Raw genomic sequence first — 16,876 nt, forward strand, 5'->3', positions numbered from 1 at the left:
TGCTTCTCCCTCTCCCTCTGCTCCTCACTGCTTGTGCTCTCTCTCTCTCTCTCAAATAAATAAAATTTGTTTTAAAAAATCAATACGTACACACACACACACACACACTTAGATTCACATACATATGTATCTTTATAAAATCAGTTTCTTTCTGAAATATAGATGTGCATTTTTTTTCTGTAACTTTCTTTTCACTCCACCATCTTAGACATCTCTCAGTGTTATCCATGAGACCACCTGCCTCCTGTTTCAACTCTGTAGAGAATTGCACATGGAACCACACCGTAGTGACTTGGCCACACCGCAGTGAGAGGGACATTTATGTGCTTTGCAATCTTTTGCTGGTATAAACACTGCTCTGAGCAAGATCTTCAGAAAAGCTCACGTCATTCTACCTCTTAAAAGCAGGTCTTCTCAGTTATCATATGATCTCCCTGATACGGGGAAGTTGAGAGGCAACATGGGGGTTTGGGGGGGTAGGAAAAGAATAAATGAAACAAGATGGGATCAGGAGGGAGACAAACCATAAGAGACTCTTAATCTCACAAAACAAACTGAGGGTTGCCGGGGCTAGGGGGGTAGGGAGAGGGTGGTTTGGTTATGGACATTGGGGAAGGTATGTACTATGGTGAGTGCTGTGAAGTGTGTAAATCTGGCGATTCACAGACCTGTACCCTTGGGGCTAATTATACATTATATGTTAATTTAAATTTTTTTAAATAAATAAATTTTAAATAAATTTTAAAATTTAATAAAGAGAAGTAAATTAAAAAAAAAAAAGCAGGTCTTCTGATAACAACTCTATTTCTACTTTTTAAATTAACTCCCCAGACCTTTCCAAGCATTCATCAAGGTGATCCCCCTCACAGATAGAAATGGGGGCACAGTTTGGATAAGAGAGTTCTTATATATATTTTTTAAATGCCTGTGGTCGCTCCTAAATGAATACATTGTTTTTCAAGGCAAGGTGTATTGCTCTGATTTTCCAGTATCTCATTTCATCTCATTCCTCTTCAGTAAGAATTTAGCAATTCCCTTATCAGCTTATCAGCTGCACTTTCACACGTGCTTCAGCAAGAATTTCCATCCACACACCCACAGATTAGATCTTGAAACTTAGCCTTGAAGATGCCCGGGCATTTGCAGGTTTTGAGTTTTAGGGTGAAAGACCTCCCCCTTGAATTCACTTCCCGTGTAACTGGCAGTGACAAGGCAAAAGTGGGGAACGCCCTCGTATTTTCCCACTAGAAAATTTTTTAACACGTCGCTTTCCCAATTCAAACCACTGTATGGTCCCGATCCTGAGGAGACCAAAATATCTTTTAATCTAGCATCAAATTAATTTCTCCTAAATAGACATGTAAACTGACTTAAGCAATTTTTGATATCTGCAGAAGGAAATTGGTTTGATAAATGGAAATGAGAATTCTCTTCTATCCTACGGCGAGAAATCGAAGATAATCGCCTTGCCCATTAACTAACAGTATTCCACCAGTATGGCTAATGCACAAAGCTATTATACACCCAGAATAGAAATTTATGAATTTACAAATCTTACGCACATGCACAATCCCCCCCTCCTTCCCAAAACACAACTCTAATACGTCTTGTGTTGCTTTGGGTTCTCTGGAAAGCAGACACCGAGCCAAGGTGTCAAGGGCAAGCAGTTTATGTCAGTGTTCCCAGGAGATGCCAGTGGGGGGAGGGGAAATCAGATAGGGAGGGGAGGGCAGCAAGAAAGATTCATTTTCAAGCAGGGTCCCAGCGTGAGTAACTAAGACTTAATCCTGCTGGAGAACTCTGGGACCTCAGAGGCTCCTTATGGATGGGGTAAGAGAGCTGGGTATTTCTTCCTTCCTATTTCTTCTTCCTGCCAGTCGTTGATGGAGGGATTTTGGTAGGGTGGGGTTGGAGGGTCATTTCATCCATTCCTTATACTTCTGAGCTGTCATGCTAGGGCCAATGGGGACCTAGGGGTCAAAGAGAGTCCTCAGGCAAGGAAATTCGGGGATTGGCAGCTGTTAGTCTGGCTGACATGCACCGAAGTGGTGAGAATGAGGGTAGATCGCCACATCTTTCGTCCTTAAAAGAAGAGATTCCCCCCAGAATTTATTCGGCTCTGCATGTCATTACACATATCACAGACACTCCCACTGCCATTGTCGGCAGGAACTCTGCAAGCCCCCCTCTCCCCCTCAACACACATACACACCTCCCACACACAGTGAGTCCCTCACCTGTCATCTCCCGCAGGAAAGAGCATGATGAGCACTATAGATGCCCAGTTCTTTCGAAAGCCCTCTTCAAAAATCTAGAATGCAGGGGGTTTCTCAGGTTTCTGGTTGTCATCTTTCTTTCCAAATGTTAAGAGAAGAAATCTGGGCCAATTTATGGAATTAAAAATACAATGCTCTAAATGTATATGTCAAATGGTGTTAAGTACCAAAGAAGAAAAATACAGCAGAGAAAGGGGATATATACATATATACACACACATATATATATATACACACACATATTTATGTAAATATATATATATATTTTTTCTTCCTTTTTACCCTTTAGTGATTCAGACTCGAGCTAGGGTCTTGTGCACAGTCACACAAGTCCTCAAATATTCAGCATTGCCTATAGCAGAAAAAGACTAGCAACAATCTAGACATCCGTTTATGTAAGAAACATCCGTGTGTTTCATAAACATTAACTCACGTTAAGACTCAACAACACACCTGCCCGGTGGCAGGGTCATTATTCATGATTCCCTTTTTCGGATACGAAACCGAGGCATAGAAATTAAGTCACTTGTCCAAGTTTATGCAGTGAGGAAGGGGGAGCGTCAGGATTTGAACCCGCACTGTGTGGCTCCAGCGTCTAATCTCTGGAGCTGGATAGACTGCCTCCCTCTCTAGGGGAAAACTGATTGAATTATGGTTCCAGCCCTTCAGTGGAATTCTATGGAGTTGGCTTAGAGAATGGGGGTAGTTCTGTGGATGTGGGTATGGAAAGACTCCTAAGATATTAACTACCAACGTCAAGGTATCGAAAAGTAGAGAGAGTAAACGATCATTTGCATCCCACATGGGAGAAGAACACATACATGTGCTTTGTTATGCAAAGAGCATTGCTGGAAGGACACCTGCAAAACCAGTACGGGCACTTTTCCCGGAGGAAAGGGAAGACACAAAAACTTTTCATGGACTTTTTCTGGCATTGTTTTGACTGTTTATCATACACGTGTAATACCTGTTTCATAATACATAAGTTAATTGTAACTTCAAAAAGTTGGAAGGAACTATAACTTCTTTTAATATTGTATTTATTTAAGAGAGAGAGAGAGAGCAGGGGCAGGAGGGAGGGAGAAGCAGGCTCCCCGCTGAGCAGGGAGGCTGACTCCCAGACCTTGAAATCATGACCTGACTGACTGAGCCACCCAGGTACCCCAAAACTTCTTTTAATAGAGAAGCGGAAGGGGCGCCTGGGTGGCTCAGTCAATTAAGTGCTTGCCTTCCGCTCTGGTCATGGTCCTGGGGTCCTGGGATCTAGCCCCACATTGGGCTCCTTGCTCAACGGGGAGCCTGCTTCTCTCTCCCCTCTGCCTGCCTGCCACTTTCCCTGCTTGTGCTCTGTCTCTCACTATCTCTCTCTGTGTGTCAAATAAATAAATAAAAGTTTTAAAAAATTGTTTAAAAAATAGAGCAATGGAAAATGTCATGTTTTGAATTTTGCAGAACTTACTTACCTTATAATTCAAGGTGAAATACCAAAAGTGATTAAGTTTTTTATCTTTCACATGGCTTTAAACTGGGGGGAAGGAGATAGCTTATCAGGCTATTTTCTTTTCTTTTCTTTTTTTAAAAAGATTTTATTTATTCCTTTGATAGAGAGAGAGGTCACAGGTAGCCAGAGCAGCAAGAAGTGGGGGTGGGGAGCAGGCTCCCTGCTGAGCAGAGAGCTTGATGTGGGGCTCGATCCCAGGACTCTGAGATCATATCCTGAGCGGAAGGCAGAGGCTTGATCCACTGAGCCACCCAGGCGCCGCATCAGGCTATTTTATCAAAATGTGAAAAGCATTAAATTCATGTGCAAATTTTAATGGAAATAATTGCATAATATGGTTGATTTCATTGGAGTGTGTAATGTTTTAAAGAGTGTGACAGGGAAGCCTGGATGGCTCAATGAGTTAAGTATCTGCTTTGGCCCAGGTCATGATCTCACGGTCCTGGGATTGAGTCCCACATCGGGCTCCCTGCTCAGCAAAGAGCCTGCTTCCCCCTCTGCCTGCTGCTCTCTCTACTTGTGTTCTCTTGTCTCTCTGACAAATAAATACAACCTTTAAAAATAAATAAATAATTAAAAATTTTAAAAAACACTGTGACAATTTTATGGAGGACTCCAGGAAGCTCAGTCAGTTGAGCATCCAACTCTTGATTTTGAGATCAAGCCCTATATCAGGCTCCACACTCAGCATGGAGTCCACTTGAAGTTCTCTTTCTCCTTCTACCTGTCCCCCTACTTGCGCTATTGCTAAAATAAATAAAATCTTTTTAAAAATGTGATTTTAAACATTTTCTGACTTTGTACACTAATCTTTGAAATAAAAAAGGAGAAAAAAACAGGCAACTATTTCAAATAGCTTTGTGAAATCATTTTGGCTCTATGTCCTATATCCGTTCCACTGTCTTCAATTTAAAATCTGATGGCCCGGGGCACGTGGGTGGCTCAGTGGGTTAAAGCCTCTGCTTTCAGTTCAGGTCATGATCCTAGTGTCCTGGGATCGAGCCCCGAATCGAGCTCTCTGCTTGGCGGGGAGCCTCCTTCCTCCTCTCTCTCTGCCTCCCTCTCTGCCTACTTGTGATCTCTGCCTGTCAAATAAATAATGAAAAATGAAATCTTAAAAAAAAAAAAAAAGTTCTCAGTAAGAGAGAAAAAAAATTAAAATAAAATAAAATCTGATGGCCCTAAAAATGACCCACTGTTTCTAGTAACAACATTTATTGTGCAAAATCTTCATTTCGGGACGCTTGGGTGGCTCAGTCAGTTAAGCATCTGCCTTCAGCTCACGTCATGATCCCAGGGTCCTGGGATCGAGTCCTGCATCGGGCTCTCTGCTCAGCATGGAGCCTGCTTCTCCCTCTGCCTCTGCCTCCCTCTCTGCCTGCTTGTGCTCTCTCTCTGACAAATAAATAAAATCTTTTTAAAAAATTTAAAAAATTTAAAAATCTTCATTCCTTCCTGTTTTACTTGAATGACTTTGTCTTTTATGTTAAATAAACTCAAGAAATTGGTCCCTACAGGGACGCCTGGGTGGCTCAGTTGGTTAAGCAGCTGCCTTCGGCTCAGGTCATGATCCCGGCGTCCTGGGATCGAGTCCCACATCGGGCTCCCTGCTCAGCGGGGAGCCTGCTTCTCCGTCTGACTCTGCCTTCCACTCTGTCTGCCTGTGCTCGCTCTCACTCGCTCTGACAAATAAATAAAATCTTAAAAAAAAAAAAAAAAAAAAGAAAGAAATTGGTCCCTACAAATGAAAGTAGCAAAGTGTTTTTCCTGATTTCATACTAAATGGAAGTAATTAAAGGAGCTCCTTTACTCAAAAAGAATTTGTTCTTTTTATGGACAGGCATACATCACTGAAAATGTTAAAATTTTAGGGCAGCTGTGTTCTCAAAATTAGGATTCCTATATAAGATTAGGGAGGATAAAAATATACTTAAGCAAATACTGGAAACCACTTGCTTATAATTTCTCACTCTACATAGAAAAAGGATAACTCAAGTTAATTCTGTTCATTAAAATAAGAAAATGCTCAATTAAGTGGGCCAGAATAGTTTCAATTAAAGATATACATTTTTCCAATAGGGCAAAATTTGAGAATCTTCTACTACATAAAGACATTACTTTTTTTGGTTAGAGAGTAAAACTAAGGTGAACTTGTTTTTTTTATTTATTTACTTTTTTAAAGATTTTATTTAGGAGCACCTGGGTGGCTGTTGGTTAAAGGATCTGACTTCCACTCAGGTCATGATCTCAGGGTCTTGGGATCGAGACCCACAATGGGCTCCCTGCACAGTGGGGAGTCTGCTTCTCTCTCTCCCGCTGCTCCCTGCAACTTGTGCCCTCTCTCTCTCAAATAAATAAAATGAAAAATCTTAAAAAAAAAAAAAAAAGAATTTTACTTATTTGTTTGAGACAGAGTGGGAGAGAGAGTATGACCAGGGATAAGGGCAGAGAGAGAAGCAGGCCCCTGAGAACCCTGGGATCATGACCTCAGCTGAAGGCAGATGGTTAACTGACCAAACCAACCAGGTGCCCTGTAAGGTAATTTTTTTTTTTTTTTAAACAAAGGTGAACTTTTAACTGGAAAAGAGGACAAGATAAAAAGCCCAAGACACAAGACCTGGAAACTCTCAATGCTTCTTACCAACAGAAATAGTAAATGGGCTTCAATGTATAGGAGGAAAAAAACTAATATCTTTACAAAGGAAATTAGGATTTCTTAAGGAAATGCTTCCTCAACTCAAACTACAGGTATGTTCCACCTAGCTTGGTCCTGACTTTCCCATCTCAAGAAACAGACCATTATTTGATTAGCTCCGGAAGCTTTAAACCGGCGCGCTCCTGGGATCTTCTTTTGCTCTCTTCTCCACATCGAGGGCGTGACCCAGTCACTCATCGGTTCACTCAGAGTAAATGAGCAACCCTAACCCTAACCCTAACTCCATCCCTCAGCTGCTCTGGTCTCTTTCTGCCCTTGACAAATCCCCCCAAAGTCTCTCTCCCTAGCAGCTTCCCTTCCCCGCCTCGTACACTCCTATCCATGTCCCTAAACCAGTGGAACTTCTTCATGTCTCTTCTTAGTGGATCTTAACCTGTATTCCACACGATTGGCCCCGTCCACCTTCTGAAAGCATTCCCTGACCTTCCATTTTTCTGGATTTTCTCCGACCTCCCAGGGTCATTCTTTCTGTGTTTCCCTTCAGGTGCGTCCTCCAACCAGGCCACCAAAGACTAGATTTCTCCAAGGCTTGGTCTCACTCCTCCCTCCATTCTCTTTTTACTTCTTTCTAGACAAGTAGTTCCCAAAGTGTGTTCCACACATCCTTTTGGGGGGTCCCACAAGGTCAAAACTATTTTTGTAATAATACTAAAATGTGACTTGCTTTTTTCGCTGTGTTGACACATTGCCTGTGGGCACAAAAGCAATGGCTCACCAAACTGCTGATGGTTCCTATGAATCAAGGCACTGACACCAAACTGTACCAATAGTTATGGTATTCGTCCCGATCACCCACTTACAGAAAAAAGAGCTGCACTTAAGAAGGTGCTTGATGGGGACGCCTGGGTGGCTCAGTGGGTTAAGCATCTGCCTTTGGCTTAGGTCATGATCCCAGGGTCCTGGGATCGAGCCCCGAATTAAATCTCTGCATCTGCTCAGCAGGGTCTGCTTCTCTGCCTGACCCCACTCCCACTCTCTCTCTCTCTCTCTCTCTCTCAAATAAGTAAATCTTGGGGCACCTGGGTGGCTCAGCTGGTTAAGCAGCTGCCTTCAGCTTGGATAGTGATTCAAGAGTCCTAGGATGGAGCCCCATGTTGGGCTTGCTGCTCAGCAGAGAGCCTGCTTCTCCCTCCCGCTCTGTCCTTCTCCCTGCTTATGCACTCACTCTCTCTCTGTCAGATAAAGTCTTTAAAAATAAATAAATAAATAAAAATAATAAATATTTAAAAAAATAAATTCATCTTTTTAAAAAAGATTTTATTTATTTATTTGGCAGAGACAGACACAGTGAGAGAGGGAACACAAGCAGGGGGAGTGGGAGAGGGAGAAGCAAGCTCCCCACTGAGCCGGGAGCCAAATTAGGAGCTCCATCCCAGGACCCCGGGATCATGACCTGAGCTGAAGGCAGACGCTTAACGACTGAGCCACCCAAGTGCCCCTAATAAATAAATCTAAAAAAACAAAACAAAACAAAAATGTGCTTGATGTTGTATGTTAAATACACTGAAATTTTTTTAAAAATGCACTTGATGGGACGCCTGGGTGGCTCAGTTGGCTGGACGACTGCCTTCGGCTCAGGTCACGATCCCGGAATCCCGGGATCGAGTCCCGCATCAGGCTCCCAGCTCCATGGAGAGTCTGCTTCTCCCTCTGACCTTCTCCTCGCTCATGCTCTCTCTCACCGTCTCTCTCTCAAGTAAATAAATAAAATCTTTAAAAAAAAAAATGCACTTGATGACTTAGTAAAAATATTAAGTTTTATTAAACCTTTTATTAAACCTTGACTCTTGAACATACCTCTTTCCATACAGATATGTTATAGTAGTACATTTAATAAAAAGACCGTATTTCCTTATTGAATTAATTTGGCAACTCAGTGGAAGAGCAATTGGCCATATAATTATGGGTCTATTTTTGGACTGGACTTTCAATTTTGTTCTTCTGATCTCTATGTCTTGCCTCAATAACTATAGTTTTACAGTACGTCTTAAAATCAGGTTGTATAAATTCTCCAAACTTGTTCACCTTTCAGAACGCTGTTTCGAGGAAGCCTGGGTGGCTCAGTCAGTTAAGCATTTGCCTTCGGTTCAGGTCATGATCCCAGGACTGAGTCCTGCACTGGGCTCCTTGCTAAGCAGCAATTCTGATTCTCCCTCTCCCCCTGCTGCTCCCACTGCTTGTGCTCTCTCTCTCTCCCCCTCTGTCCGACAAATAAATACAATCTTAAAAATAAATAAAATAAAATAAAACAAAGGCTGTTTTGGATATTCTAAATCCTTTGCATTTAACATAATTTTTTTTAAAGATTTATTTATTTGACAGACAGAGATCACAAGTAGGCAGAGAGGCAGGCAGGGGGCGGGGGGAAGCACGTTCCCCACTGAACAGAGAAGCCGACTCGGGGCTTGATTCCAGGACCCTGGGATCATGACCTGAGCCAAAGGCAGAGGCTTTAAACCCACTGAGCCACCCAGGTGCCTCTCCACATAAATTTTAGACTCAGCTTATCAATTTCTACAGAAACACTTGCTGAGATTTTAATTGGGATTACCTTGAATCTATAGACCAATTTAGGGAGAAATGTCATCTTCCAATCCATGCACATGGTATATTTCTCCATTCATGTAGGTTTTAACTTCTCTCAACAATGTTTTGTAGTTTTCAATGTACATGTACTGTATTATTTTTTTTAAGACTTATTTATTTTAGAGAGTTGGGGAGAGGGGCGGAGGGAGAGAGAGAATCAAAAAGCAGACTCCCCGCTGAGCACAGAGCCCAAGACAAGGCTGTGGTGCGGGAGTTGGGGGTTGTTGGGATGCTGATCCCAGGACCGAGATCATGACCTGAGCCCAAATCAAGAAATCAAGAGCTAGACACTTAACCAATGAAGCCACCCAGGCACCCGTATACTGTGTATCTTCTCTAAATTTATTCCTACATTTTTGGATGCTAACATAAATATGATGGTTATCCAAATTTCTTTTTGGATTCTTCATGGCTAATATGTAGAAATATAACTGACTTTGGTATAATGATCTGGAATCCTGGGATCTTGCTAAATTTACTAATTCTGGTAGTCTTTTTGTATACTTTTAAGGACTGTCTACATATGTAACAGCTGCAAATAAAAACAGTCTCACTTCTTCCTTTCTGGTACATATATTACCTTTTTTTTTTTACTTTATTACACTGGCTAGGAATTCCAATATGATACTGGGTTAAAGGAGTCAGACTGGAAATCCTTGCCATGCTTCTGATCTTAAGCAAAAACAACTCAGTCTTTCACCATTAAGTACAATGCTAGCTATAGGTTTTTTTTTGTAGATGTTCTTTAAAAGTTCGAAAAAATCTCTTCCTATTCCTAGTTTGCTAAGAATGTTGGATTTTTGTCAAATGCTTTTTCTGCATCTATTAAGAGGGTCATACAGTTTCCACGTCCATTCTGTACAAATAACAGAAAATGTGAATCAACTGGTTTAAACCATAATGACTTTATCTCATAAAAAATCCAATGAAGGGGGTGGTTAGCTCCCTTCTGTGGCTGCAAGATGGTTCCAGTAGTGCTGTTTTTGCCTTCAATCTGTTGCAATATGTTGTTATGATTGAAGTATAGAAGGAAAATCTACACTCACACAGATATGACTAATAGAAGCCAATCCTGGTAATTCCATTCCCCTTATCAGTGGCAGAAGGAAGGTATTTGACCTAATTCTGGCCACTGATAATGGGAGGATACAGCAGACTGGCTGCATGGTGACCGACCCCAGCTCCTCTTTTGGGGCACAGACTAAGATTACATCCCCCAGCCTCTTATGCTGTGAGGGTAGTGTGGGAACCAGTTTTGGACAACGGAATGTGGGCAGAAATAAGAGTTGTCACTTTGGAGCTTCGCCCTAAAATTTCAAGTGAGATCCTTGGGTCTCTCTCTTCTACTCACCCATGAGGCTAAAAGGACTGGACTCCAATATCATGGAATCATGTAAAAGAAGGATCCTAGATCCTCGAGAGAGCCACACAACTTGCATGGAATTGTGATGGGAGTGGGAAATAAATTTTTGTTGTGTTAAGTCACTTGGTCATTGAGATTCTTACAGCGTATAGCATTAAATACTATGACTGATACAGATAGATATGCTGTGAGGGCTTCTGGGACAGGTAGTCAGCTCCTAAAGAGACAGAAGAGGAGAGTGCCTGGGTGGCTCAGTCGGTTAAGTGTCTGCCTTTGGCTCAGGTTGTGATCCCCAGGGTCCTGGGATTGAACCCCATGTGCTCAACTGGTGCCCAGCAGGGAGTCTGCTTCTCCCTCTCCCACTGCCACTGCCCCCACTTGTGCACGCTCGCTCTCTCTCTCTCTCACACAAAGAAATATTTAAATAAATGAAATAAATATTTAAAAAGAGAGAGAGAGAGGAGGAGAAAGTCCTCTTTCTGGCTCTGGACTCTAATGTCTCTAGCCATCTTCCAACTACAAAAGGAAGCTAGCCCGTGTTCAGAGCAAGGCAGAGCAAAAATGTGGGTAGAGATGGGATTTTTTTTTTTTAAGATTTTATTTATTTATTTGACAGAGAGAGATCACAAGTAGGCAGAGAGGCAGGTGGGGTGGGGGGGAGCAGGCTCCCTACTGAGCAGAGAGCCTGATGTGGGCCTCGATCCCAGGACCCTGAGATTACTACACTGAGCCACCCAGGCGCCCCAAGATGGGATATTTGATACCACTGGGCTGCTGAATCAACCAGCCCTCTCACCAGATTTTATGTGAGGTAGTAAGTTCATTACAATTTAAGACGGTGGACCCACATTTTCTGTTGTTTGCACTCAAAAACAACTTATCTGATACTTAACAAATCAAAAACTCATCAGTCCCCCCCACCCCCCACCCCGCCGCCTGCTCCTCTTCTGGTGTTTCCTATTTTGGTAAATGGTAACACCATCCAACAGCTTATGTAAGCCAGAAACCTGACTCAACCCTGACGCTTCCCTCCATCTTGCTGTTTTCCCCCCGTGTCGAACCCATCACCACCTGCTTTTGTATCTTTTTACTTTATCAACACCACACTGATCAGAACCAACACCATCTATCTCCCAAACCACCCCAGTAACCTCCTGGCTGGTCCACCTGCTTCTCCTCTGGCTCACCTCCAACAGCAGAGGTTTCCAAAATTTTCGTCTGATCATATCATCCCTCCTCTCTATCCCTCCCTGTTAAAAAACACTTAAGGGACTTCATTTTCCCATTGCTTGCAGGATAAAGACATAACATCTTAAAAAAAACCCTGGTGCTCTGGCCCCCACCTGCCTCACTGGTCACATCTTGCAATGAACATCCACCACACGGGAGCTTCTATTGGTCCCTCATCCTTGTCTCACTCTCTCTGGCCCCAGGATCTTTGTATATGATATTCTTTCCACCTGGAGATGATCTGTCCTGCTTCTTCTCCTAGTTAACTGCTTCTATCACTTCTCCAAGAAGTCTTTCCTGGTCTCCAGTGTGGCCTCATAGCTTCAGCTACCCTCTTTGTAGCATTTGTCACTTGTAATTTTACATAGATTCTGTTTGTCTCCTACTAGCTCCTAAGCTATGTAAGACAAGGACTATATTTGCTTACCTTAGTGTTCTCAATAGCTAACAGAATGCTCAGCACACAGGAGCTTCAATAAATCTGATCAAGAATGAAGTGCTGGGGCACCTGGGTGGTTCAGTGGGTTAATCCTCTGCTTTCCGCTCAGGTCATGATCCCAAGGTCCTGGGATCGAGCCCCGCATCAGGCTCTCTGCTCAGCAGGGAGCCTGCTTCCTCCTCTCTCTCTCTCTGCCTGTCTCTCTGCCTACTTGTGATCTCTGTCTGTCAAATAAATAAATAAAATCTTTAAAAAAAAAAAAAAAAAAGAGGGCGCCTGGGTGGCTCAGTGGGTTAAGCTGCTGCCTTCGGCTCAGGTCATGATCTCAGGGTCCTGGGATCGAGTCCCGCATCGGGCTCTCTGCTCAGCAGGGAGCCTGCTTCCTCCTCTCTCTCTGCCTACTTGTAATTTCTCTCTGTCAAATAAATAAATAAAAATCTTAAAAAAAAAAAAAAAAGAATGCAGTGCTATATAAAGAAAGTGTAAATATATGGTACAAGATGCTTGAGTGTCTAGAACACTGACCCCTGATCTTGTCTAAATGCTTACAGGAAGTTTCCCTATGGGAATTACTGATTGAATTGTGGGGTTCGTTTTTTTATTTTTGTTGTTAAGATGTTATTTGACAGAGACAGACTCGGTGAGAGAGGGAACACAAGCAGGGAAAGGGGGAGAGGGAGAAGCAGGCTTCCCACTGAGGAGGGAACCTGATGTGGCAGGCTCTGATACCTGATACCAGGACCCCAGGATCATGACCTGAGCCAAAGGCAGATGCTTAACAACTGAGCCATCCAGGCAACCCCCTTTTTTTTTTAGGATTTTATTTTTAAGTAATCTTTATACCATAGATGGGGTCTGAACTTATTACTCCAAGATCAAGACTCACATGCTCTACTGAGCCAGCCACATACCCCTGAACTGAGTTTTGAAGGATGAATAGGAGTTCACTAGATGAAGTGGGAAAAGAAGCCCAGCAAGGGGTATGCACATGCATGTGATGCAAAGAGCATGGCATGCTCAAGCCATGAATAAAGAGCAGAATGGCCAACGCTTACTGAGTGAGGCAGACAACAGAGTGGGAGACCAGAGGACCAAGCAGAGCCAGAGGACACAAAGGATAATTGTATCATTCCATCTCGAAACTGGAGCACTGGCTTTTTCAGCCATTTACATATTAGTTTCCTAAGTTTTCATTTTCATATCATTTTTTTTATTTTTTTAAAGATTTTATTTATTTGACAGACAGAGATCACAAGTAGGCAGAGAGGCAGGTAGAGAGAGGGGAGGGAAGCAGGCTCCCTGCTGAGCAGAGAGCCCAATGCAGGGCTCGATCCCAGAACCCTGAGATCATGACCTGAGTGGAAGGCAGAGGCTTAACCCACTGAGCTACCCAGGCGCCCCTCATTTTCAAATCATTTTAAACAATGAGATGTTGCAAGAATAGTTCAGAGAAGCACCATGTGTTCTTTCTCAATTTACTATTTGTTTACCTTTTGCTCTACTTGCTTCATTCTTCTTTCTCTCTACATTTATATAGAAATGGGTTTTGTTTGTTTTTTTCTGAATCATTGGAGAGAAAGTCAGAGACATCTTGTCCCTAGAGTCTCTTCCATAAATAGTGATCGAATTGGGGATGGAAAATTGATGAATCAGTTATCTAGTGCACTTTGCAGATTCGACTTGGTCAGTTGTCTGTTTTGTCCATTACAGTGGTTTCTATCCTGGTCCCACACCCAGTCCTGGATCTCACACTGTCCCATCAACTCATTTTGATACTCATCCAGGGTTGTCTTGGCAGTCAGAGTACTGTCAATAATTATGCTCTATCAGGACTCTATCAGGCAAACCTGGCCCAGGGGTCATGCTGCTTGTAGGATATGGTGAGGATTTTAAACTTTCTATCTTGTGGGTAATGGGAACCACTGAAGTGACTGAGCATAAAAGCAAGGAAGAAACTTGAGTAAGTTCATGTTTCAAAAAGGCTACTTTCACTCCATTATGAAGAGAAAATAACATGTGGGAAATATTTGTATAATAAATAAATGTTGAGTGCATAAAGACATTTGTTAAGGAACAGCTGTATCTAGAATTCCTCAGAATACTTTCTGACTCAAAGCTTGAAGAGTAACCAGCGCAATACAAAATTGCAATTCTCAACCTGATGTCCATGCATGAATAAAAAAAATCCATAAACATTCTGAACTCAGATGCAGGTACACATGTAGTGGTTTCAAACATCTGCCAGGGTGCCTGGTTGGCTCAGCCTGTAGAGCCTGCAACTCTTTTTTCTTTAAGTATTTTATTTATTTGAGAGAGAGAGAGAAAGCACTGGCAGGGTGAGGGGCAGAGGGAGAAGCAGGCTCCCCACTGTGCAGGGAGCCCAACATGGGGCTGGCTCAATCCCAGAACCCCAGGATCATGACCTAAGCTAAAGGCAGATGCTTAACCGACTGAGCCACCCAGCAGCCCTGAGTATGCGACTCGTGATCTTGTAGTTCTAAGTTCGAGCCCCACATCAGGTGTAGAGATTACTTAAATATAAAATCTTGGGGCAACTGGGTGGCCCAGTCAGTTAAGCGTCTGCCTTCAGCTCAGGTCATGATCTCAGGGTACTGGGATCGAGCCCCGCATTGGGTTGCCTCCTCAGCGGGGCATCTGCTTCTCCCTTTGCCTCTCCTTCATACTCCCTCTCTCGCAAATAAATAAAATCTTGAAAAAAAAAAAAAAAGGAAAATCTTAAAAATAATTATATACATATTTATGTACATGTATACTAATTATGATACTTCTCCCTTCAAGAAGTGGAACTTAATTCCCCTCTGTCTGAGTATGAACTGGACTCAGTGACTTAAAACAAATAAAATTCAGCAGAAGTGACGGTGTGTCACCTCTGAAACTAGCTTTCTCCTCCTCTCTCGGATGCTGACTCTGGGGGCAGCCAGGTGCTATGTCATGATGACACGCACGCTGAGGAACCGAGGCCTCCTGCCAACAGCTATGTGAGCGAGCCACCTTGGAAGAAACCTTCCAGCCCCACTCAAGACTTCAGTTGACTGCAACTGTGGCCAATATCTTTACTGTGACCTTGTGAGATCCTAAGGAAGAACCACCCAGCTAAGCTGTTCTTCAACTCCTCACCCAAAGAAACGCAGAGAAAATAAATTTTGTTATTTTAAACTACCAATTTTTAAATCTTTAAAAAAATAAATAAATAAACTACCAATTTTAGGGTAAATTGTTACACAAAAGATAACGAATGCGGAGCATTTAGTGGAAGAGTCTATGATTCTTAGTAAAATTAATGACCTGAAAAAGGGTAAAAATTACTACTGTAAAATCAGTACTGAATTTTTAAAAATCTTTGGCTTTCATCTTATACTTTCCATGGGTCTATTTTTTATACAAGTTTGGGATTAGGTTCAACAAATGAGAAGATTCTATTCTCCAAACCATTGGAAGACTCAAAAGAATGATTTAAAATGCTGTCATGGGGTGCCTGGGTGGCTCAGTGGGTTAAGCCTCTGCCTTCGGCTCCTGTCATGATCTCAGGGTCCTGGAATCGAGCCCCACTTCCGGCTTCCGACTCTCTGCTCAGCGGGGAGCCTGCTCCCCCAACCCCCACCACCTCTGTCTGCCTGCCTTTCTGCCTACTTGTAATGTCTCTCTCTGCCAAATAAATAAATAAAACCGTTAAAAAAATAAAACAAAATATATAAAAATGCTGTCATGGGGTGCCTGGGTGGCTTAGCCAGTTAAGTGTCCGACTCTTGGTTTCAGGCTCAGGTCAACTCAGCATTGTGAGATCAAGCCTCACATCAGGCTCCACACTCAGCAGGGAGTCTACTGGAGATTCTCTCTTTCCCCCTTTCCCTTTGTCCCTCCCCCGACTCAAGCACTCTCTCTTGCTCTAAAATAATAAATCTAAAAAAAAAAAAAAAAAAAAAAAGGCACCAGCTAAGAAAAGCAAACTTTACCCAAACCTATCAAACGAAGATCTAATAGAGTACCTAGTAGAAATTAAGCATGTTTTCATTTTCTGAGAAGAAACATCTACCATTAGACCGAATTATAATTCTGACATGACAACACATCCAGAAATTACTGTTAAAGAAAAAAAATCCAAGTTACAGAACATGATGTTCCCCTTATAGAAACAGTGTATTATATATGTATAGATGGAGATGTCCAGAAAAACTTCTACAAAGACATGGCATTAATCAGGGATATTTTTAGCCATAAACAGCAAAAATTCATCATGGCTACCAAAAAATGAAGTTTATCATAAAATTCTAGAGAAGGTCACAAAATGGGTGAGGGGAGGACAATCAGGCTCTGCAAGTGGACAGGAAATGCAGACAGAGGGCACCAGGGACCCAGGGCAACCAAAGGAAACCTCTGCAAAGCTGCCCCAGAAAAAAAACACCCTTTGGCCACAAGCCTCTCAATGCCACCACAAATATGTCAACTAACCCTTGACATGTGTTGGTTCCACAATGTTCTAAGTCCTCTGGCAGAAGCATCCAAGAAACCAAGAATTTCTTTGGTAACAGACAATCTGTTGGTGTCATGGTCTACTTAGAAAACTGAAATCAGAGCAAAAATAAGAGATGATGACAGACGTTCTTCTGAAGGGGACAGAATGTATGGATTAGATGGGTACAAGAAACCCATAATTTATAAAAATAAAATGGCAGAGAAAGGGAGTCTTCTGCCAAAAGTGGATGTTTAAAATACTATAGTGCAATTTTACTATTGTTGCTGAACA

The 16,876-nt window shown here is 42.4% G+C and overlaps 1 protein-coding gene and 1 long non-coding RNA gene across 4 annotated transcripts in view; both read right to left on the reverse strand.

Annotated features, from left to right (window-relative positions):
* HEATR3 (HEAT repeat containing 3) overlaps window positions 1-16,876 on the reverse strand; it is a 72,281-nt gene that overhangs the window by 13,674 nt on the left and 41,731 nt on the right. The gene's annotated exons all lie outside the window — the stretch shown is intronic.
* Window positions 1,656-16,603, reverse strand: LOC309853409. Its single transcript, XR_014305661.1, has 3 exons — window positions 16,582-16,603; window positions 2,238-2,378; window positions 1,656-1,970 (listed from the first exon to the last, which is right to left on the reverse strand). It is a non-coding gene; the product is annotated as an uncharacterized lncRNA (long non-coding RNA).

Source organism: Mustela nivalis (genome assembly GCF_964662115.1).
Source record: "Mustela nivalis genome assembly, chromosome: 18".
NCBI classification, from domain to species: domain Eukaryota; kingdom Metazoa; phylum Chordata; class Mammalia; order Carnivora; family Mustelidae; genus Mustela; species Mustela nivalis.